General features: G+C 38.7%; 1 long non-coding RNA gene across 1 annotated transcript in view; it reads right to left on the bottom strand.

The window, feature by feature from the left end:
- Nucleotides 1-5,784: 5,784 nt before the first annotated feature.
- The window catches only part of LOC107970302 (uncharacterized), a 32,428-nt gene continuing 15,157 nt past the window's right edge, over nt 5,785-23,055 (bottom strand). Inside the window, exon 3 of the long non-coding RNA XR_001712833.2 lies at nt 5,785-6,555. This is a non-coding gene — a long non-coding RNA (uncharacterized LOC107970302). The remainder of the gene's footprint in view (nt 6,556-23,055) is intronic.

Below are 23,055 nucleotides of genomic sequence, written 5' to 3'. Positions count from 1 at the left end.
GCAGCCACGCTGCAGGTCTCTCTTATCCACCCTCTAGCCTCAAAGGAGAGGGAGGGGCCCTTCATGCAAATGTGCTCCTCTTCCCCTGCTTAACCTAACCCTCCCTGGGCCTGTGTACAGCCTCTGTGGCTGGGTGACATTACTAGGAGGAGTCAGCCTGGGCTGAGCTTGGCCTGAAGCTCCCCAAGCACCCAGAGAGGACCCAGCTGCTGGCCCCGGTGAGCCTTGAGGCAAAACCAAGTTCATGGACTTTATTTCCCAGCTGAGAGCCCCACAGAGCCCCCACCAGCAGCCCCATTGTGCTCTCTGCAGCCCAGGCCCAGGCCCATCGTGTCTGTGACCAGATGCCAGAGGATGAGACCCTTCCTCAGGGCAGCCTCCTACCTCATCTCAGCCTTTAACTCTCTTTTTTTTTTTTTAACTTATTATTATACTCTAAGTTTTAGGGTACATGTGCACAATAGGCAGGTTAGTTACATATGTATACATGTGCCATGCTGGTGCCCTGCACCCACTAACTCATCATCTAGCATTAGGTATATCTCCCAATGCTATCCCTCCCCCTCCCCCCACCCCACAACAGTCCCCAGAGTGTGATGTTCCCCTTCCTGTGTCCATGTTTTCTCATTGTTCAATTCCCACCTATGAGTGAGAATATGCGGTGTTTGGTTTTTTGTTCTTGTGATAGTTTACTGAGAATGATAATTTCCAATTTCATCCATGTCCCTACAAAGGACATGAACTCATCATTTTTTATGGCTGCATAGTATTCCATGGTGTATATGTGCCACATTTTCTTAATCCAGTCTATCATTGTTGGACATTTGGGTTGGTTCCAAATCTTTGCTATTGTGAATAGTGCCACAATAAACATACGTGTGCATGTGTCTTTATAGCAGCACGATTTATAGTCCTTTGGGTATATACCCAGTAATGGAATGGCTGGGTCAAATGGTATTTCTAGTTCTAGATGCCTGAAGAATCGCCACACTGACTTCCACAATGGTTGAACTAGTTTACAGTCCCACCAACAGTGTAAAAGTGTTCCTATTTCTCCACATCCTCTCCAGCACCTGTTGTTTCCTGACTTTTTAATGATTGCCATTCTAACTGGTGTGAGATGGTATCTCATTGTGGTTTTGATTTGCATTTCTCTGATGTCCAGTGATGGTGAGCATTTTTTCATGTGTCTTTTGGCTGCATAAATGCCTTCTTCTGAGAAGTGTCTGTTCATGTCCTTCGCCCACTTTTTGATGCGGTTGTTTGTTTTTTTCTTGTAAATTTGTTTGAGTTCATTGTAGATTCTGGATATTAACCCCTTTGTCAGATGAGTAGGTTGTGAAAATTTTCTCCCATTTTGTAGGTTGCCTGTTCACTCTGATGGTAGTTTCTTTTGCTGTGCAGAAGCTTTTTAGTTTAATCAGATCCCATTTGTCAATTTTGGCTTTTGTTGCCATTGCTTTTGGTGTTTTAGACATGAAGTCCTTGGCCATGCCTATGTCCTGAATGGTAATGCCTAGGTTTTCTTCTTAGGGTTATGGTTTTAGGTCTAACATTTAAGTCTTCAATCCATCTTGAATTGATTTTTGTATAAGGTGTAAGGAAGGGATCCAGTTTCAGCTTTCTACATATGGCTAGCCAGTTTTCCCAGCACCATTTATTAAATAGGGAATCCTTTCCCCATTGCTTGTTTTTCTCAGGTTTGTCAAAGATCAGATAGTTGTAGATATGCGGCGTTATTTCTGAGGGCTCTGTTCTGTTCCATTGATCTATATCTCTGTTTTGGTACCAGTACCATACTGTTTTGGTTACTGTAGCCTTGTAGTATAGTTTGAAGTCAGGTAGTGTGATGCCTCCAGCTTTGTTCTTTTGGCTTAGGATTGACTTGGCAATGCGGGCTCTTTTTTGGTTCCATATGAACTTTAAAATACTTTTTTCCAATTCTGTGAAGAAAGTCATTGGTAGCTTGATGGGGATGGCATTGAATCTATAAATTACCTTGGGCAGTATGGCCATTTTCATGATATTGATTCTTCCTACCCATGAGCATGGAATATTTGGGCTTCCTCTGTGAAAACACAACACATAATTCTTCCCATTTTATAAGGAGTCCGCAGGAGAAGGTTGTCTCATATACAAACTGTGCATGAAATAAAGTACATTTGCTGAGAACAAGGACAGTTCAGCCATGCACCCACTTCCCCACAAACTCATGAAGCCATGTTTCTCTCCCTACTTGATTCTTCAGGAGATCACACATAGGGAGCAGGGTGAGCATTTGGGAGGATCCTTTAACCTGACTGAGTGCTTCACTGGATGCTCTAGTAACTGAGGAGAGAAACGGGTTGGAAGGAGAAGCTATTTGAGGGGATGGAAAAGAGAAACAGTGGCCTCAGGCATCTTTTGTAGTAAGGGGTAAGAGAGGCTCAAGAACGAAGAGGGAATGTGAGTGACAACTTTCAAGAAAAGATGAAAAATACCCATGGCTTTTCTTCTAGAAATACTTTGGTGATTGTCTAAGGAGGTCACAGAGAAGAAGGAAGTGGAATGAAAGGAAGAGAAACAGGAGAACTGAGAAGGGAAGTTGTGCGTTTGAGATGGGGAAGCAGAGAGGGTGAGGAGGGTCCACGCTTGGGAAAAGACTGGAGAAGAAGCCAGTGCAGAAATTGGGCAGGAGCCAGCAGGGATGTTGGATCAAGAGGAGGTTTGAGTTATGAGTTGTGTTTGCATTCATTTCTATTTCTTAAAAAAAAAAAAATAGAAACTCTCCCAACTTCCCATCTGCCCTCTGTGATCAGCTCCCTGCCTGAAATTGGGGATTTCTCTTTGATCATAATCCTTTAGCTCCCTCTCAGATAAATTTCTATTTGGTTTCTGTCTGAAAGTGGCTTCCCTTATTTCCCACCATTCTTATGAATATGGTAATATTAAAACATGTATGTGGATCTTTGGAAGAAGGGGCCATCTAGAAACACAGAATTTCAGTCCACAGTCCAGACCCACTGATCAGAATCCACATTATCCAGGATCCCACATGATCCATGTGCACATTCAAGTCTGAGCAGCTCTGGGCTGACCCAGGGAGGAAGGCGCTGGTGGGTTTGGTGATAGGTGGTTCCTCATGCCCCAGTCTGTTCTGCTTCCTGCCCACATGTCCAGCAAACTCACATTGTTGTACATGATGCTCTGGGCATGCTGCATTTGTGACTTCCCAAACAATATGTAGGTGTCTCCCCCTGCACTCTCAAATCCACAGAGATGACCAGGAGTGTTTTGTTAATAACAAGGTGATCTTCCCACCTTCACATCTTGATACTAGTGAACAAGTGGAATTATGTAAAAGCTACATTTTTCCATTAGATCTCATAATGTTAATATTATTATTCAGTTCTCATATATTTAGGGATTTTTAAGACACAAGGATTTCTTATATTAACCTTAAATTACAAGCACATTTATAAAGTTAGAAATATGAGCAAAGATATAATCATATTCATGGAAAAATTGATTGCCAAGATGAAGGAAGTACAATCAATTTCAGAAGTATTGTGTAATTGGTTGTCTGGTGTATTGGTTTCCTAGAACTGCTGTCAGAATGTATTAAACACAAGTTTGGTTAAGATAACACAAATGTATTGTCTCACAGTTCTGGAGGCTAGCCTCCCAAAATTCATAGAAAGGGCAATGTTTCCCTATATACCTGAGGGGAGATCCTTCCTTCCCTCTTTCTGGCCGCTGGTGGTTTGCCAGCAATCTTTAGTGCTCCTTGTCTTGCAGCTGTGTAAGTTCAATCTCTGCCTTCGTCTTCACATGGCATTCTCTCTGTGTCTTCCAATCTCCTTACTACCATCATCTTATAAGGACACCAGGCACATTGGATCAAGAGGCCACCTCACTCTAGGATGGCTTCATCCTAAGAATTACATAAGCAATAACACTATTTTAAAAATAAGATCACATTTAGAAGTACTGGGGGTTAGACCTTCAACATATTTTCCTAGGTGGATACTTTCTTATATAACATTAGCGAAGAGAGTCCCTCTTAACACTTTTATAATTTTTAATACTTAAAAAGCTATGAAATACACACTATTAACATAGAACATGAAATAAACTTTATTAATATAGTTTCCTCTCTTAGCTTTTAATAGGCAAAACAACAACAAAATCTTTTGAGATCCTTCTTTCTGGATGAAGTGTGTTTGACCTTAGTCTTTCGAGTTGATCCCACTATTACTGTTCTTTTTGGAATGTAAACATAAATTCTTCTTTTTGGGAATCTGCATCTCCCAAATCATTCACAAATATTTTCCACTTTAAAATTCAAACAGATACAGGAATCAATTTACACCCCTCCACCCACCTTTCTCTCTATGGATAGTTAAAATTTAGGTGTCCTTGAGAGCTCAGGTGTCTGGCCATGTGATCCTGATATCCTACGTTCATGTTTGTACCCAGGATCAGCCAAAAGCTCATTCATGTCCTGTTTCCCCATCCGGGTCTCTCACTGTGCTAAGGACTGCTGTGGTGTAGCCTGCAGTATACTCAGCCTCATCCTCAGGCTGGGCCCCTGAGGGATCAAGGCAGCTTTCCCCAAGGAGGGAGCCAGAGAATCAATTGGGCATCCAGGGGTGTTTGTTATCTGTGTTACACATCAATGTCCTGAGGACTTGACCAGGCTTCTGCTGAATTCAGTGCTGTGGTGCTGAAGCCACACATGAGAATAAGTCTCTCTCTTTAGGACACAGTCAGTGAGGGCTCCTGAGTCACCACAGCCTGAGAACTGAACCAAGAAACAAAAACAGATACATGTTATGTGTGAGGAATCACAGCAGACAGATCCCTCCAAAGTCCTGTCTTTGAAATCTGCATGAACCTGGGCAGACAGTGAGGAGGGAGAGAGGGGAGGATAGACATCCAAGCTATGGTGTGGACTTTCCAAGGACCCCCAGAACCCCCGGCTACTTCTGGACCCTGGGACAGTTCCTCTAACTCCTCGTCAGCTCCCTGGGTAGATGTGTGTTTGGTTGGGACATTATGCAAACATGGGGCCTCTACCAAAACCACCGGCTCCGTAAGTTCTGAGTGCTCAGCCAGGGAGCAGCCGCTCTGTCAGGGAGGTTGGGCTGCTGGGAACTCTTGAGTTTGCCCTTTGGGAGAAAGCACCTGGTCTAAGCCCCAATTCGGGCCAGTGAGTATGGGCCCAGGAGCCATAAATGAGAGCCCCGGGAGTTCATTTCCGGCCTTGCTCACCTCTAGAAGATCCACAGCTCCCCCTGCTGGGCTTAGATGGCTATTGTTTGTACTTTCTTCCCTACTTAACGGTAAATAATTCCTCTAATGCCTGAACTTTAATTTCACTGTTACCTGTTCCAGAGTCCCTCCAGACTGTTGTTTTTAATTTATTGCATTTTTCTGTTTCCTAATTTTAATTTGGTTTGTTTTTATGACTTATTTTTCTTTTCGGGATTTGCTTCTTTTCCACTTGTTTCAAGAATGTCCCCTGTGACACAAGTTTACCTATGTAACATACCTGCACATGAACCCCTGAACCTAAAACTTCAAAAAATAATGTCTAAAATTGCTCACTGAAGGAACTGTATAATTACTCCTTAATTAATCTCAGTTACATAACAGCACCTAAATTATTTCAGTATTGGTGTCTATCAATTGTCTTTTCTCATTTAAGTTGTGTTCTTCTGGTTCTTCATATGGAAAGTTATTTTACTGTATCCTAGATATTGTGGATATTATAAGACTTTCTACAAGTTTATCAAGACATATGAAATAGTGCTTGTTTTTGTTTTATTGCTTTTTTTACTTTGTCATTAAGAGGAAAAATGACACACATTCCCCTTTGTATGCATTTAATTTCACATTTTCCAGTCAATCAAATCATATGGGAAATGAGTTACCCTGTAGTCTGCTTTGCATCTGCTGAAATATTCCTGAGGCCTCTTATGTCTCTCATCCTCTATCTTAGCCATTTTCTTTGAAGTTTACCAAATATGCCAAAGTGTTGCTTATAACTTGAGGAAAAAGAAATTCACCTTTGATCTCAAGTGACTGCCATGACTGATAGAAAAAGTGCTTGTGATGATCCCATTGAGGGCCTGAAGAATAAATGATCTGAGTCTATAGTGGTTGAAAACCAGACTCCAAAAACAAGAAATTTGCTTCAGAAGCGTAGGACTGAGGCTTGATCCAAGGGTTTGAGTGTAGTTTCCCACTTGTATTTTTGTATTTGTCCCTGTGGTGACGTTTCAGATCACCACACTGAGCATGTAATACTGGGCCTCATTCTTGGACTAGTCTTCATTATAACCAGAGTGGCTTTTTCTTCATGAAGAGAACCAGGGGATTGTGCAGGGGTCCCAGGACCTGACTGCTTGTGTCCACCATTGTCCTGGGGACATTGCCAGATGTTCTGTTGGGCCCAGCTGTGGAGATGCTCTGATGACAGCCCCAGTTTTGGAGCCATAGGTGAAGGTGACTGCCCCTCCAGGAGTTGTGGACAGTGAATGTTCCTGTGTCACCACAACCTGGGAAGTACTCCTGAACCCAGAGAAAGGAAAGAGATGTCATCAGGACAGGAGAAAAAATCCCAGAGCATACAGACACCCAGTAGTTTCTAAGTAAATATGTTTATTACTAAAAAAAATCATTGAGCCAATAAAACACATATAAATATCTACCTGCCTCTATTTTGTGAGTTAAAAAAAATAAGATATGATTTCAGTGTTCTTTGTTTCTTTGGACTATAGTTACCATCCAAATTCTCAGCCAGGAACAGCCTAGAAACATCCTAGTTTCTGGGAGTCAGCCTAGAAACATTTGGGAGTCAGCCTAGAAACATCCATATCCTTCATGCACAAAGTCCAAGTCCTCTCCATGCCGAATGTATTTTATGACATAAAGGTATCACGAAGCTGCTTTCTGCTCTTCATTCCAACTCTAACTAACCTAGACCCACCCACCATCATCTCCCCATGATGGTACCAGCGCCCCCAGCTTGTCTTCCTGTCCCAGATCTTCCCCATTTCATTCTCATTACAGCTGGAGACTCACTGACCAAAGGCCATGTGAGCTTGTCCCTGCCACCTCCCAGTCCTTCAGTGACTCTGTGAGCCCTTCTCGGGGGCTCATTCTACTGATCTGCCTCAGCCTGCCTCTCAAGTTCACAGCTTCCCTTCAAGGAGCTCCTCCTGGCCCCTTCCTTGATCCAATGACCTTAGGCTCAGGCTAAAGTCACTTTTCTCACTGACTGTAATGACCAGTGTCTCCTTCTACGGATTCTCACCTCTGATGAGATGTTCCAACACTCCCCCTCCACCTATCTCACTCCTGCTCATTCTGAAAGTCACACATGAGACTCCACTCCTGTGGATTAGGCCTCTTTGGCCAAATCCCCACTCACCCTCACTTCCACACCCACATGGACCATCCCCCTCATGGGTTTTCTGTTCTTTATGTCTTCCCTCTCAGCTCCTGTTCAGTGGCTGATGACAGCATGCAAAGACAGAGCCAAAGAGGCACAGTTGTTACATCTCTGTTTCATGTTTTCAGTTAGGAAAATATAATTCTGTCAGATGAAAATTTACTCATACAACATCTGGGGCCTCTAAGACTGTTCTCAGCTTGGACACTCCAAAACCCTCCTCCTCAGAACAGCCCACAGCACCCCCTGCTTGGTCCACAGTCACAATCCCTCCAGGGCCTATGACCCACCTGAGGAACATGGGTACCAGATTCATGGTTATGCTGAGCACCTTGGACTAACCTCGTTAGGGGCCCTGAAATATCGGGCCACACAGCAATAGAAGACACCCTTTTGTCTTCTCCAGGAGGGACTTTATAGGTGCCTTGGGATTACTTGGGTCTGAAGAAGAAGGTTCTTAAAGTGATAGGAAAGATTTCACAATAAAGAGAAGTTACTTATATACAACAGCTCACGTGACTCATTGGAAAGAGAGTTAAGGCTTGAGGCAACAGGTACTTACACCTAAATGTGCACCCAAACCACTGGCTCTTTAGAAGTTGATAATAGCCCATGAAATAGACAGAGAAGTCCAAGTGGCAAGAGGACATTCCCCACTAGAGTCCACCTCACCCTTCATCCATAACTTTCTCAAACACCTCAGAATTCCCAATGTGGTGCACTTTTGCGGTCACTTTTCCTGAAGGCTGCCCACTTTACACATGTATCTAGGCCTGAGTGGTGGCCAGTGAGAGGCTATTTTTGAGGGTGAAGCATCGATTTGTGGTCTAGACTTCATGTACTTGCTGCTCTCACCCCTCACAGCCTGCTCCAGCCTCCAGACCTTTGCATCTGCTTTTCCCTCTGCCTGGGATGCCCCCACCCCTCCCACCCCAGCTTGGCTCACTCCACCACTTCTTTACATAGGTTTTATTTCCATTTCTTTGTTTTCAAGTGGAAAGTCACAAAATTTATTACACTTATTATCTATTTATATTTTCCCTGTATGAATGTCTATTTCTTTCATTTGGTTTAGTTTGTTGTGGTGGTGGTTGTTGCCAATTTGCAAATGTTTTCTATGAATCCTACATGATGCCTTTTCACAGGGTAACTATAACTTCCCGGTCTGTTGCCTCTGATAAATGTTCCACTAAATTTCTTCCTTTAGTGTTTATTAATATTTATTAGTCTAACATTTTTGTGTAATTTTTTTTTGAGAAGGAGTCTCGCTCTGTCACCCAGGCTGGAGTTCAGCGGTGTGATCTTGACTCATTGCAAGCTCCGCCTCCCAGGTTCACACCATTCTCCTGCCTCGGCCTCCCGAGTAGCTGGGACTACAGGCACCCGCCACCACGCCCGGCTAATTTTTGTATTTTTAGTAGAGACAGGGTTTCTCCAAGTTGGCCAGACTGGTCTCGATCTCCTGACCTCATGATCCGCCCTCCTCAGCATCCCAAAGTGCTGGGATTACAGGCGTGAGCCACCGCGCCTGGCCTCCTTTCCACTTAAATGTAAGTGGCCTACCCATCAAATCAGCATTGCTCAATAGTTTATAATGGGCTCTCTCTGTCCTTTGATGAAAAAGGGAATTCAGCTCTGGACAAAAACCCAAGATAATGAGCTTGGCAACATAAAGCAACTTCCTTTTATGAAATCCACTCACAAAATAAATGTGGTATAAAAATTAAAGACAAAACATTAAGACAGCATTGATTCATTGATCTCAGAACTAATTCCAACTATATAATATTAACAACACTCATGATCTGAAATTTAAGCTGCAGCTAGCATCATGTAACAAGTTATTTAATATCCTCAACAATTACAGTAATATTGAATTTTAACAATTGAAATTATATTTTCTAGAGCACTACAATGGGAATGTTTTTCAAAGTGTAATATTGGAAATTATCAGAAGGTGAAAATTTGTTCACATGAAGCACTGTTCATTAGTCATTCAAGAATATGTTTACAATAAATCAAAACAAGTCTCATGTTAGTTGCACCCAACTTAGAGTTCCAACCAATATGAAGTAAAATCTGGGTGAATTAGGTTACTATTATCCAAAACTCTCAACTGTGTTTTTTTCCTGTGCCCTTTATTCACGTATCTCAAGAAAATAAAAATAATCTAGGGCTAAAAGAATGAGACTGACTCTCAAAATGATGGCTCTCAATGACTAAAGATACAATAATTCAAAAAATATTAAGCATCTACTATGAACATTGCACTGCACTGGAACAGGAATTAAAAGAAATTAAAGAATGTGTAAGCAGAAACTCAGTTGTATGTAAGAAAACCCAATTCCCCCTGAGAAAGAGAAAGGGCTGGAGTCCTTTGAAAAACTAACGGCCTATTTTTCTGTGGCTAATGAGCTTTCTCTCCCCTCCATTCCCAGGCATTGTGAAGACCCTGATTCCCTAGCTGGGCAGCTGCAAAGTCACTAGACACATAAACAAAAGTCGCAAACCATGTTTTTCCTTGAAAAGTAAAAAATGATGTAAGGCATTTCTCAATTAATTGAATAACTGTCTTTGTTTCTCACTTCTCTAACATGCTTCCCCCTGCACAGATCTCCTCCCACCCTACAAAATGCTTAAAAGGTAACTTAACTCTTTGTTCAGGGCTCAGTCCTTTGGATGTTAATCCGACTGGGCTGGTGCACCTAAATAATAAATATCCTCCTGAACCCCATCAGTCTCTCTGGTTCCTTAAAAAAAATCCTGCAACAGCACTAGACCTGTGAGAAATACAGATATGAATAACATATTTCTGTCTTTAAGTCGTCTATCATCCACTGTAGCAGATACTTGATAGATATACTACTAAATAGTATGATGTTGTTATGCGCGCACACACACACACACATTAAATAACTATACTATTATTTTCAGTTGCTAAAGGAAAAGGAGGCATCGGCATCAACTGTTTTCTAGAAGACAGACTACTGGCTTGGGTTAAAGCAACTGAGAAGGCTTTTTGAAGGGAGTTGAATTTGATATAAATTTAAGAGGGCAGATACATGAGCTGGGAATGGCACTGCAGATGTAGGGAACAGTATGTATACAAATAATAAGTTTTAATGTAGAGGACATATAGAAAAGGACAGATAGCAATTTTTTTTTTGTAACAAAGGGTAGTAATGAAAGATAATGCTGAAAACAAAGATTTGATTTAGGTGAGTCTTAAGTTTTTGCCCCATGAGTTCTTTATTTTATGCTTCTCCTCCAGCAATGTGCGTACTTTATATTGTGTTGCACCCCCAATGACATCACAAGTAGAAGTGCTTCTAAATATTTCTTCTACCTTAATATGGAAATACTCCATAGTTTGTACTCATTAAGTATATAGTGGCTATTGCCAAATCTGTGAAGTTTACAGCAGTGCTTAAATATCACAGAATTAATAAGCAAAATTAATCTGTTAAGGCACATAAAATGGAAACTTCAATGAACAACTTTTCCTAAAACACCAATTATATTTCATTTTCCACAGCACTATAATAGTCTTAAGATTACAAATCAATGGTCCTTGAAACTATTAAAACTAATCTTGATATATTACAGGAAACCTTTTCCCATTTGTAATAAACAACATGCAAATTTATGATGACATAATGCTGAAAATGTATAGATTAAAACACAAATTTTATTTGTGACCTTTATCTTTCTAAACTAGAGCTAATGGGTAGTCCCTACCTTTGCTTTCTGAAAGCGCTTGCATCAATAATTCTTTATTAAAGTTTCTCTTGAAATCTTTGCATTAATCCTAGTTAGAAATTTTGGCTTCAGCTTGCAACTATCATCTTTGTCAAGAATAAGTAATATACAGTTGAAGCTTATAATTTTTATTTCTACCATTTCTCAGTTATTTTAAAGATACAATTATTGTCACATTCATCAATATTTTAAATCATGGAGTTTGTTTTGCCTTCTTCTTTTCTTCTGTTTTTCTCTGTTCTATGCATTCGACATGTATTTACTGCAGTGAAACAATTGTTTCAAGTTCTGAGTCATCTTTCACAACCTCCATATATTTTATATCCTCCTGTTTTCTTTTCATATTCCAGGCCTTTACCCCCTTTAAAACAATTAATGTGGGCAAATACAACTAAAAAGTTATGATCCCATTTCGGTCTTAATATCCGCTATTTCCCCCATCTACTGGATTATGCTGCTGCCCCAGTAATTCTTTTGAGGTAATAAGCCCTATCATACAATTATCAATCTCAAAAAAGTTAATATGTATTTTGTCCATACTGAGTTTTTAAGGGTTTGACATGGTGGGAAAAAATATTAGATAAGTATGAGAAAGAATTTAAAACTACAACACTGAAACTTAGAAGTTGGCCAGGTGTGGTGGCTCACGCCTGTAATCTTAGCATGTTAGGAGGCTGAGGCAGGAGGATTGCTTGAGGCTGGGAGTTCTAGACAAGCCTGGTAGACAGAGCAAGACCCCACTTCTAAAAACAATGGAATTGCTAGTCATGATGCTGTACACCTGGAGTCCCAGCTAATCAGGAAGCTGAGGTGGGAGGATCCCTTGAGCCCAGGAGTCCAAAGCTGCAATCAGCCATGACCTTCCAGCCTGGGTGATGGAGCCAAACCCTTACTCAAAAAGAGAGGGAGAGGGAGAGAAGTTGGAGCCTGGTATATAGATTTGAAAGTCTCACAAGTAACCATCTAACTAGCACTACAGCAAAACCAAGATAAAAGGAAAAAAGATGCTAGAATAAAAATTTTGTGAGACATGGCCATTAGAAAATAGGTGCATAAGTGAGAGAAGAAATAATCTCAGTTTAGAAAGAAAACCAGGAAGGTGAGAGTTCTTTAAAGTCATCTGCTGAATGTTGAAAAAAAATGAGAACTGATAAAAGAGCAGTATATTCAATGTTACTGTTTAATAATAAGTGAAAACATGCTTTAAAATTCCTGTGAAGCTAAACAAGTAATTTTTTGGTTGTCCAAAAACATAAATTGCTCTTCTTCAAAGATTATTTATATAATAGATAACCTCCTTTAAAGTTCTATATATTAGGTGTCAAATGCCAAAAATCCAGCCATTATCCTCCTGTTCCCCATATTCATGGTAGAGATGACAGATTACTTTGAAAACTCAACTGACTGTAGTAGATATTAAATATACACATTTTCTTCCTGTAGCGGGATAGATGTGAATTTCTGTTTAATAAGTCAACAATTTTATCTTACCCTGTAATGAGAATTGTCTTACATTTTTAGGCAGTACTTCGGCAATTACTGCCTCTCTTTCATAAAATAAGTGATCACTGCCACTAAAATTTGTGATCAAATTGTAGATGTGTAATAGTTTTATTTTTTAGTGTTATGACCTGCTGTAACAAATAATACCATCTGTTATACTAGTCATAATACAAACACTTTAATATAGACCCTTACATACCAGTTGCTGAAGTCAAGATATTGCTACTGGCTATCAACTATTTGGAAATTACAGTAAACATATTTTATCTGTGGAAACTCACAAATTCTATCACTAACACAAGAGGTGATTAGCATTTCATTTACTCTAGGGTAGGAGTTGAAAGCAAGAACAGAAGGTACTTCATTTCAAACATATTTTTAACATCTGCACCATCATATTTAATAAAATGTAGAGACGTATGTTATGCCTATCTTTTGCTGAAACCCACAAAACTTCAGCGTTCAAATTTCGGTCAAAGAGTAGATCCTAATTTTATAAAAGCAATTGCTTTTAGAGATACAAAGGACGATAACATCTGGGCTCTTTTAAAAACTTTTTGATTGGAGATAGTTTTTCTTCCAAAGCATGCTACATGTAATACAGGACCACGTTTCTTTCAAAAAGTTTCTAGACAAAGAACTCAGACAAGAAAAATGTCTATATAATCATCAGTATGCTGTATTGTTGAAATGACTTTAGGGATTTTGTAGCAGCATGAATTGTTCTGACTTTGAAAATTTGCTTTTATTTTTATAAATAGGAGCTCATGATCTAGTAATCAAATAGTATTAAGTGGCTTATAATAAGAGCAAAAGAATAATGGCAGCTTGCTGCCATTCTATGCTGTAGTCCCGTTCAATAGAGAAAGCAATGTTTGGCTCTTTTATCTGGTGCTTTTGGTAATTACCTTGTTTTTAACCTAACATGCTGATATTGTTATCTTGATTTATCAATTTTAAACATTACCTATTAACTTTCTATTATAATACCTACATAGGAATTAGGACAGGTGCACCAATTGCAGGACTCTATTCCCACTGTTCTCTCGATGTGTTAAATCAAATTGGTTTTGGTGAAATCAGTATTTCATAATTACATTATGATGACTATGTAAATATTGTTCTTAAGTTTACATTTGTAGCATAGCATCTTCATTTTTCCTGAAGTTTAGAAGATTGTCAGTGGTAATTTCAAACTTCAGATATACAAAATAATCAAAATATTTGAGTTCTTAATATGTTTAGATGTCACTCCTCCACCCTTCCATCCTTCTGCTCCCATCTCACTGGTTGCTCGCTGACTCCCTATTTTTGCTTTTCTCTGTTGGACTTCTTGTTCTCAGATTGCACGTCATTCTCCTTTATTTAAATACCCCATATTTGTCTAAGTCTTTTGTTAAGTTGTATATATCATGACCCTTTACCTCTAAACACTTCTGTATTTCCTAAAAATATGAATATTCTCTTACTTAACTATAGTATGGTAATCAGATTCAGTAAATGTAACATTGATACGATACTTTGATGTAATCTACTGCTAGTATTCTGATTTTATCAATTGAGCCAATTCTTTATAGCATGATTTTCCTCCAGTATTGCATCCAGTCTAGAATCATGTATTGCAATTAGTTGCCATGTCTCCTCAGTCCTCTTCAATATGGAAAGCCTCCTAAACCTTTCTTGCCTTCCACGACAATTACATTTTTAAAAGATACAGTGGCCGGGCACGGTGGCTCACACCCATAATCCCTGCACTTTGGGATCACCTGAGGTCAGGGGTTCAAGACCATCCAGCCTGATCAACATGGTGAAACCCAATCTCTACTAAAAATACAAAAATTAGCCAGGCGTGGTGGCGCATTCCTGTAATCCCAGCTATTTGGGAGGCTGAGGCAGGAGAATCACTTTAACCCAGAAGGTGGAGGTTGCAGTGAGCCGAGATTGCACCATTGCAACTCCAGCCTGGGCAACAAGAACTAAACTCTGTCATAAAAGAAAAAAAAAAAATAGAATATGGTTCCCCGACCCCCGACCTTTTATTAATAAAATTTTCTCATTTTGTGGTTTGTCTTATGTTCCACTGGTTTTAAAATCTTATACCTTTCCAATAGCTATTTCTTATCTATTTTTCATATTCTTTTTTATTTTTTCTTGCTCCAATATCGGTTGTAAGTATTTTTCCTGTTCTTTGATTCCAAACATTATTTGTTTTATCCCAGTCCATTTTAGTTGTTACTATAGGTCTCAACTACTCATGCTGAAATTTTGCTCAAATGACTGATGATCTTTGGCCTTCTATTTATATTTTAGAAGGGGATTTTAGGATGGGAGCTGGGATAGTATAATTGGCTACTGGTGATGTAGAAACTAAGGAGGGGAAGAAGGTTACAGGTCCTTTGATTAGGTATGTGAACTTCTGATAATATCGCTGGTCAAAGTCTAATGTTTACCAAGTTTAATTCACAGAATAGTATATTTAAGATTCAAGGGACTCAGGGAAAAGAAAATGATGAATGGAAAGACCATTGCCCACTGTGGGGTAAGAGAGCGCAACCAGTTTAGAACTTGATGAATTCTTCTCTTTTCAGAACTGCACTTTATCCCTGCCTTCCAAAACACTCAGTTTTTCCAAGTGGTGAGCTGCTCACAGCTTCACTGGATGATGTTCTGATGTCTTGTAGGGTCTTCACACTGTGGGCACATAGGCAGCACTTTCTCAGTCCTGCTTCATCAATCACTTCTCCATCTGCTTCCCATCCTTCACAATTTATTGAATTATGGCACAGTGATTGAGTGTATGACTTTAAAACAAGACTACTTGGGTTTCAATACTAACTTTGCCACTTACTGAATATAGGACAATCAGCAAATTGCTTAACGATTCCTCTTCTCCATATTCTTATCCGGAAAATGGAGGTAATAATAGGAATGTTATGGATGTCAACTGCTCTCAATTCTATTACTGTCTTTCCTACTCTCTGTACTTCAGGTTTTTTGCCTCTATAAATTGACTTCTTAAAAATTACTTTGCCATCATTTGTCTGAAGTTTGGAGAAGGAAAAGAGATTGATGCGTGTTGTTAACTCATCGGCCTTTAAGAAAAATTAATCCTTTTAATTTTACACTCTTAATTACTTTGTCATTTCTTTTCCTGAGCAATGAACTACTATGTAATTTATAAGTTCCCTTTAACACATTTAATTTTATATTAAGACCAGAAAAAAAAAATCAGGATTTTTTATCTTTATAAAAAATACTCATTCTATTTTCTAAGATATTTTACTACAATTAATTATATGTATAAGGGTCATAAACTATTAAATCATTTATTTTTTGAGATACTGCTAGTTGTGTGAGAATTTATGTTAAGCATGAATTAAGGACACATTCTTAATATTATATAAGATTACAAAAGGGATTTTTTACTGTATTAAACAGGTAAGCAGAACCTCTATATTCTATGCACATTTTATAAAAATTGAGTTAAATATTTATAAAATGAAAGTTAAAAGCAGCACTTTTGAAAACCAGTTAATAATGAACAGCCATCAAGGGAGCTATAACAGCAAAATGCTTTGCAACTCCAATAACGTCAGTGGTGGAGAACCAGGTCAAGCTTAATTAAGAATAGTCAAAGATAAACCGAGAAACCGAACTAAAAAAGGCTGTCCTTGGCCAGGTGTGGTGGCTCCTACCTGTAATCCCAGCACTTTGGGCGGGGGAGGCTGAGGCAGGCAAATCACCTGGGGTCAGGAGTTCAAGACCAGCCTGACCAACATAGAGAAACCCCGTCTCTATTAAAAATACAAAATTAGCCAGGCGTGGTGATGCATGCCTGTAATCCTAGCTTCTTAGGAGGCTGAGGCAGGAGAATCATTTGAACCCAGGAGGCGGATGTTAAGGGCCATTACACTCCAATTTGGGCAACAACAGCGATACTCCGTCTCAAAAAAAAAAAAAAAAGGTGTCCTTTGCAAGGAGCTGAAGGCAAAAAGAAAGCAAAGTAGAACCTTGAAATTACCAATGAATTGGTAAGCCTTACTGCCTGGAACTTGTAATTCGCTGTCAGATTTTAGTATCAATTAAAGTAGATTAATAGAGCAATCATTTATTCTCTTATATCCCTCTTCATCATCCCCCTGTATAGGCTCCCATGAAAGCTGGAAGCCAGAGTGGGTCAAAAATTCAATTCATTTCTCCGCTCATCACTTTTTAATAATGCTGGCATCTACAATTACTGGACACCAGAATTCTGATTTCTTAAAAACAGGAATATATGTAGTTATTGACAGGCTATAGCCCTCATTTCCAAAGAGGCTTAACTCCTTTTTATTCAACTGAGGAAAAAATTCCCTGCAATGTGAGCACTGAGCAATTTACATCTCCTTTTACCGCTAGGGGCTACCATGGTGAAGTGAATAATAAAGAGGATATAACAAATTTATTATTACTTTAAATGCTCAGATTAATGTAGATCTGCAGAAACAGTACCACAAGGACAAAAAAAAATTGCCCTCGATCATTTTATTTTATAATAATGTTCCTGAATGAAGCTAAAGCCTCCCTGCTGTGACTTTCTTTTTTAAACATCAGTGACAAATAGATTCCTCCAAATTGTAAGACAGCTCATGAAACAGCAGGAATATTTCAGTAAAGGATTAATTACTTTTTAGCAGTAATTTTGAACTTTAAATGACTATAGCACAGCCTATGTAAACAAGAAGACAGATCAGCTTATTAAAAAGCAGTGTGGAGGCCAGGCACAGTGGCTCACACCTGTAATCCCAGCACTTTGGGAGGCCAAGGCAGGGGGATCACAAGGTCAAGAGATCGAGACCATCCGGGCCAACATGGTGAAACCCCATCTCTACTAAAAATACAAAAATTAGCTGGGCGTGGTGGCACACGCCTGTAGTCTCAGCTACTCGGGAGGCCAAGGCAGGAGAATCACTTGAACCCAGGAAGAGGAGGTTGCAGTGAGCCAAGAAAGCAGTGTGCAGGTTATCTAGACCACAAAAAGCTGAGATAAACTGTTCTGTTTTCTAAAATTCTTTATGTTTGCACGGTGTCTCATCAAAGAGCAAGTACCCAAGACACTGTTTTAGAAGATGCAAACACCAAAACTGAAAACAGAATTTTGTCACCAACATAAATGTGAAAACTGAAAACATATCTAGGAAATTTGAAAATTGCTTATGGGTTAAATCCTACTCATTGTAACCTGATTACAAAATCTTTGATTATGATAGAAACTGCAAGGTTTAAATGAAGATAGACACAGGAAGAGTATAGATGTTATAAATGTAGCATATTATTATTACATTTATGAAATACTCTGATTTGTCAAGTGCTTTTATATCCATATGTTACTCAATCCTGGCCATAATCTTAGTAAGACATGAGTTCAAACAGGCATTGATATCTTACAAATGCTGCAGTAATGAAGACTGAGGCTCACTCAGGCAGGTTAGATAGTTAGCACCAGGTTATACGAACACCCGAACCTACCTAATAATGTAGCCAATTGTTCTTTCACTTTAATATTTATGAGAACTTCCAAGTTTTAAAATGCAAATCATTAAGCTGTAATACAATCAGCCTTGACAGAGAATACAATTTTCATTTCCATCTGCTGCATTCAGGCAGGAACATCTTATCTGCGCAGGTACGGGAGTTACATGAATCAATGGGCCTTTAGAAAATGCAAGCACTTAGGTGTGCTTCATTTGAATGACTGTCCACATTGCGCCCCTGTAGGACTCCCCAGCGATCTAAAGGATGGATAACGGAGATCACTGTCTAAGGGAGCTGTCTGGAAAGCTTCTTCAAAAAGGGCACATGAGTTGAAAGACACATTCCTTTTTGTGTGGGGACTTTCCTTCCTGAAGAGAGACTGAGTTGGGGTGAAGTTTGGGCCAAGTCGTCAATTCAATGGAATTGACTTCAAGAGAGATATAACTGGGGGTCAAGGTGAGGGAGTCGTGAAATGAGTTAGAAAAAATAGAAAGGATCTTTGAAGGCTGGGATTACAAGAAAAGGGAATAAGTAGTACAACTGAGAAGGGTGGATATGTTTTAAAAAGTGCTCAGATATCAGTGTGATGAGTGAAGTAATAATTAGGAGCAAAAAAACTAAAAAAAAATGAAGCTTATTTTATATAAATCAAATATTGTCATTGATTTGGATATTTTCACTTTTTAAAGCTATTTTCAGTTATTTAACATTAGCAAATTAAAAGCTGCCAGATATTATTTTACCTCAGCATCAAAATTAGTATCAATTATTATACTGATAATAGCAAAAACAATAATGGCATTCACTGGGTTGTGACTATATATGCCAGACACTTTCCTAACGACCCTATGGTATTAACTATTATTTATAATAAAGTTATTACTTCTATTTTAAATGTCAAGATAATAACATACAGCAACTTTGGGTAACTTGCCCGAGAGAAACTACAAAACTAGGAAATGGCAGACTCAGAAACATTTAGCTCCACAGCATTTACTCTTACCATTTTTTAGGCCATTATCTATAAATAGTGATCTGCTTGTCCATTTGCATTTTGGTAAACCCAAGAATTTATGTAAATTTTACATCAGAATGATACTGCTTGAATATTCACAAATTACTTTGGGTTGGAACAAAGCCTGTTTTGCTTTCTGAGATAACGGGATGTAAACGAAAAAGTGTCTGAGACAGATCTCTATCAATTTAGAAGTTTCTTCTTCCAAGGTTAAAGACATGCCTGGGCGACAGAGGTCTGTGCCTTTCTCCAAAAATATTTTAGGGTTTCAGTGTTTAGAAGAGAAAAGCAGGCTGCGGGGAAAAGAGGAAGAGTATGGTCACGTTGCTGAATCCACATGTTGCAAGAGAAAACAAACAGGTAAAGGAATAGTCAGTTATATATTTTTCTCCTGCTCAGTAAATCAGCACTTTAAGTAAGATGAGATGAACACAGAGTAGCTACCTGTGGAGAAATTTAACTATTTATCAGTAGCTGTCTGCTTAGGAAAAAAAAAGAAAGGCAGTTTCTTGCATGACTCAGCTTTCAGCTTAACTTTTCCTTTTGGCATAATGAATCGGCATTCCAAGTTTTTATTTTCCTTTCTCAGGGAAGAAAACACATTTTGTATTTTTTGTATGGTGATCATTTTGTTATGAAATTCATTAATATCACTAAATGACTATCCATAAGAATCATGATCAATTGCCCCAATGCCCTCCTCTGTCCTGCTGGTATCTGTTCTTGTGGACTGTGTTATAATCACCATTTTGACCAGTGTGCTTTTGATTTGCATTTCTCTGATGATTAATGAGGTTGAGCACGTTTTCATGTTTACTGGTGGCTGTCACATCTTTTGAGCAGTGTGTATTCATGTCCCTAACCCATTTATTAATTGGACTTTTTGATCTGATTTAAGGACTTAAGGTAGATCGTACATATCAGACCTTTGTCAGATGTAGTTTGGGAACATTTGCTTCCATTGTGAAGGCTGTCTGTTTACTCTGTTGGTAATATCTTCTACTGTGCAGCCGCTCTTTCATGTATTAGGTCTCACTTGTCAATAATTGTTTTTATTTCTATTGCTTTTAGGGACTTAGACATACACATGCTTTGCCAAAGCCTTTGTCAAGAAGGGTATGGCCTAGGTTATCTTAAAGGATTTTCATAGTGTGCGGTCTTGCATTTAAAACTTTGATTCATCTTGAGTTAATTCCTGTATATGGTGAGATGCAGGGGCCAAGGGAGGGGAGATTCTATTTGCATGGAGGGTGACAGACTTACACCTTTGCTTACATACACAAGAGTTAGAATCCATGCTTGGGTAAGTACTCTGAGATCATATGAATACAGATATCATGTTAGAGCAGAATAATTATGAAAATGTCTTCTTATGTATAGCACTCTGTGCTTTTTAAATTGCTTTCACTGCTGTCACATCAAACCTCTTCACACTTCTGTAGGATAGATAAGGCGCAATTATTTCTCTGTTATGTAGATGGGGAAACAGAATTAGGCAGGGGTAGTGACCTGCCCACAGTCTAACAGAGTTTGAGTGGTAATCAGGACTAAAGTGGAGGAATTTTCATTTGAGAAGTTCAGCAGTGAGAGTCCATCTTAGGTTTTTGGACCAATGGAGAGATCTCTGCTTTTCTGTTGGATACAACTGACAATGCTAGAAGAGATATTCACTGGAGGAAGGCCCCAGGGAAGAAATAAGGAACAAACCTTCTGCCTGTATTAAGCATTTACTGTCACAAGTGCAGTCGTACATGTTCCAAGATCATGGATGGGAAGAAAGAGGAGCTCTTCACCCTCAGCTCCAAGAGAAGAAAGTAAGGATGCTTTGGGAACAGACATCATTGTAAAATCACGCAAATCTGAGTGTGCTTAAGGGATTTTATGCCAGGTGGTCTTAGGTTCTAGTAAGGTAAGAGATAAGGTCTGGCATCTACCAAGAGTGCATGAAGGATCGGGAGCTTGGAAAGTGTGAAGAAAGTTTGAGATAGTTGTTGTGTGCTTAAAATTAACTAAAGATGAATCAAAGGACTGACCCCTTTCATTGACAGCAGGGACTTTGTTATCTCCTGTATCCCCAGCACTTAGTATACAAATTGCATGTAGCAGGTGCTTGGTAAATATTTGTGGAATAAGGCAGATCAATAATACCACGAGGCTGACTAATCCTGTGCTATCCCCATAATAGTCTTCAACTTCTCTTCACTTTTCCATTCATTTCCCTATATTATTTGAACACATGAATGAAGAAAGGAGTGAGTTCCTCACTGAACTACAAGTCTTTTTAAGAACAGGAGGTAACATTCCCTGCAGCTCAAGTTTTATGCGTAGAGGTTAAAGGAAGTAAAATAATGTGGAATGGTATCTGCCATTTTTACATCCATTCTTTGAGAACTGAACAGTGAACTTTTTTTAGAGACAAGATATGTCCCATCATTCTAGGCTAATGGTTTGTGGGTCATAGTTCCAATGGCTATTAGAAGGTATGATGTGCCTGCTTGCATTCTGAATCTTTCAGTTTTTATTTCTAACCTGCTGAGTCCATGGTTACAACCACTAAATTAATCACCTGTTTGAAATTTGCCCTCATTTTTATTTATTCATTCATTTATTAATTCATCTACTTACCTGTCAGCATGAGGAGACTCAATAAAATGTGGTAGAGTCATATAAAGGAACGCTATAGAAAATGTAAAATGTATGAAACACGGACCAATTGTATCAAAGTGGAGAAAACTGGAAAATGTAAGTCTGAGCACACAAAACAAAGTCGCACACAGTGATGTACACTGTAGAACCAATTATATAAAAAGGTTAGGACACAGAAAAAATTCTGCATATTATTTATGGCCATTCACAAGAGTAATAAAATATTTTTCATGTGACTATGAATGAGAAGCCACTAATTCTTGGTGTTTCCAGGACCTATGCAATTGTTTTTAAAACAAGCCTAACCCTCAAATCTTTCAGAATCAGTTTTAAAACACGGTGTCTACTAGTCATGAATATACGATTATTTTTTCAGTTTTAATAATCAAAGATCACACACACATACACACACACACATACACACATACACACACAGCTGGCTCATCAGAGTATCTAACTGGCTTAAGATTGGTTTGTAAATGTCACATCTCAGATTCTACAAAAAGTGTGTTTCAAATTTGTTAAATCAAAACACAGGTACCATTCTGTGACATAAAAAAAGGATATCACAAAGTGATTTCACAGGTTGCTTGTTTCTTATTTTTATGGTTAAATATTTGCATTTTCTTATAAGGGCTCAATTCATTCTAAAACGTCACTACTTATATTCTACAAAAAAAAAAGTGTTTCAAACTTGTTTAATCAAAACACAGGCACCATTCTGTCACATGAAACAGCACAACACAAACATTTTACCAGATAGCTTTTTTCTAGTTTTTAGGAGTGGATATTCGTTTTTTGTTTGTTTTTTTAATAAGGGCTCAATAGGCTCAGAAATGTCACTTCTTAGATTCTACAGAGTGTTTCAAACTTTTTGAATCAAAACATGGTTATCATTTTGTGACATAAAACAGCACATCACAAATAGTTTTCAAAGAAGCTCCTTTCTAGTTTTTAGAATCTGATATTCATGTGTACCTATAAGGGCTCAAATGCTCAGAAATATAACTTCATAGATTCTGCAATAAGTATGTTTAGAAACTATTTCATCAAAACAAAGGTTCAACTCTGTGATAGAAAACACATCACAAAGGATTTTCACAAAAAGCTTGTTTCTCATTTTTATGGCTAAATATTTGCATTTTCTTATAAGGACTCAATAGGTTCAAAACATCACTTG

Source organism: Pan troglodytes, chromosome 23, assembly GCF_028858775.2.
Source record: "Pan troglodytes isolate AG18354 chromosome 23, NHGRI_mPanTro3-v2.0_pri, whole genome shotgun sequence".
NCBI lineage: Eukaryota > Metazoa > Chordata > Mammalia > Primates > Hominidae > Pan > Pan troglodytes.
This window is presented reverse-complemented; position numbering and strand designations above follow the sequence as displayed.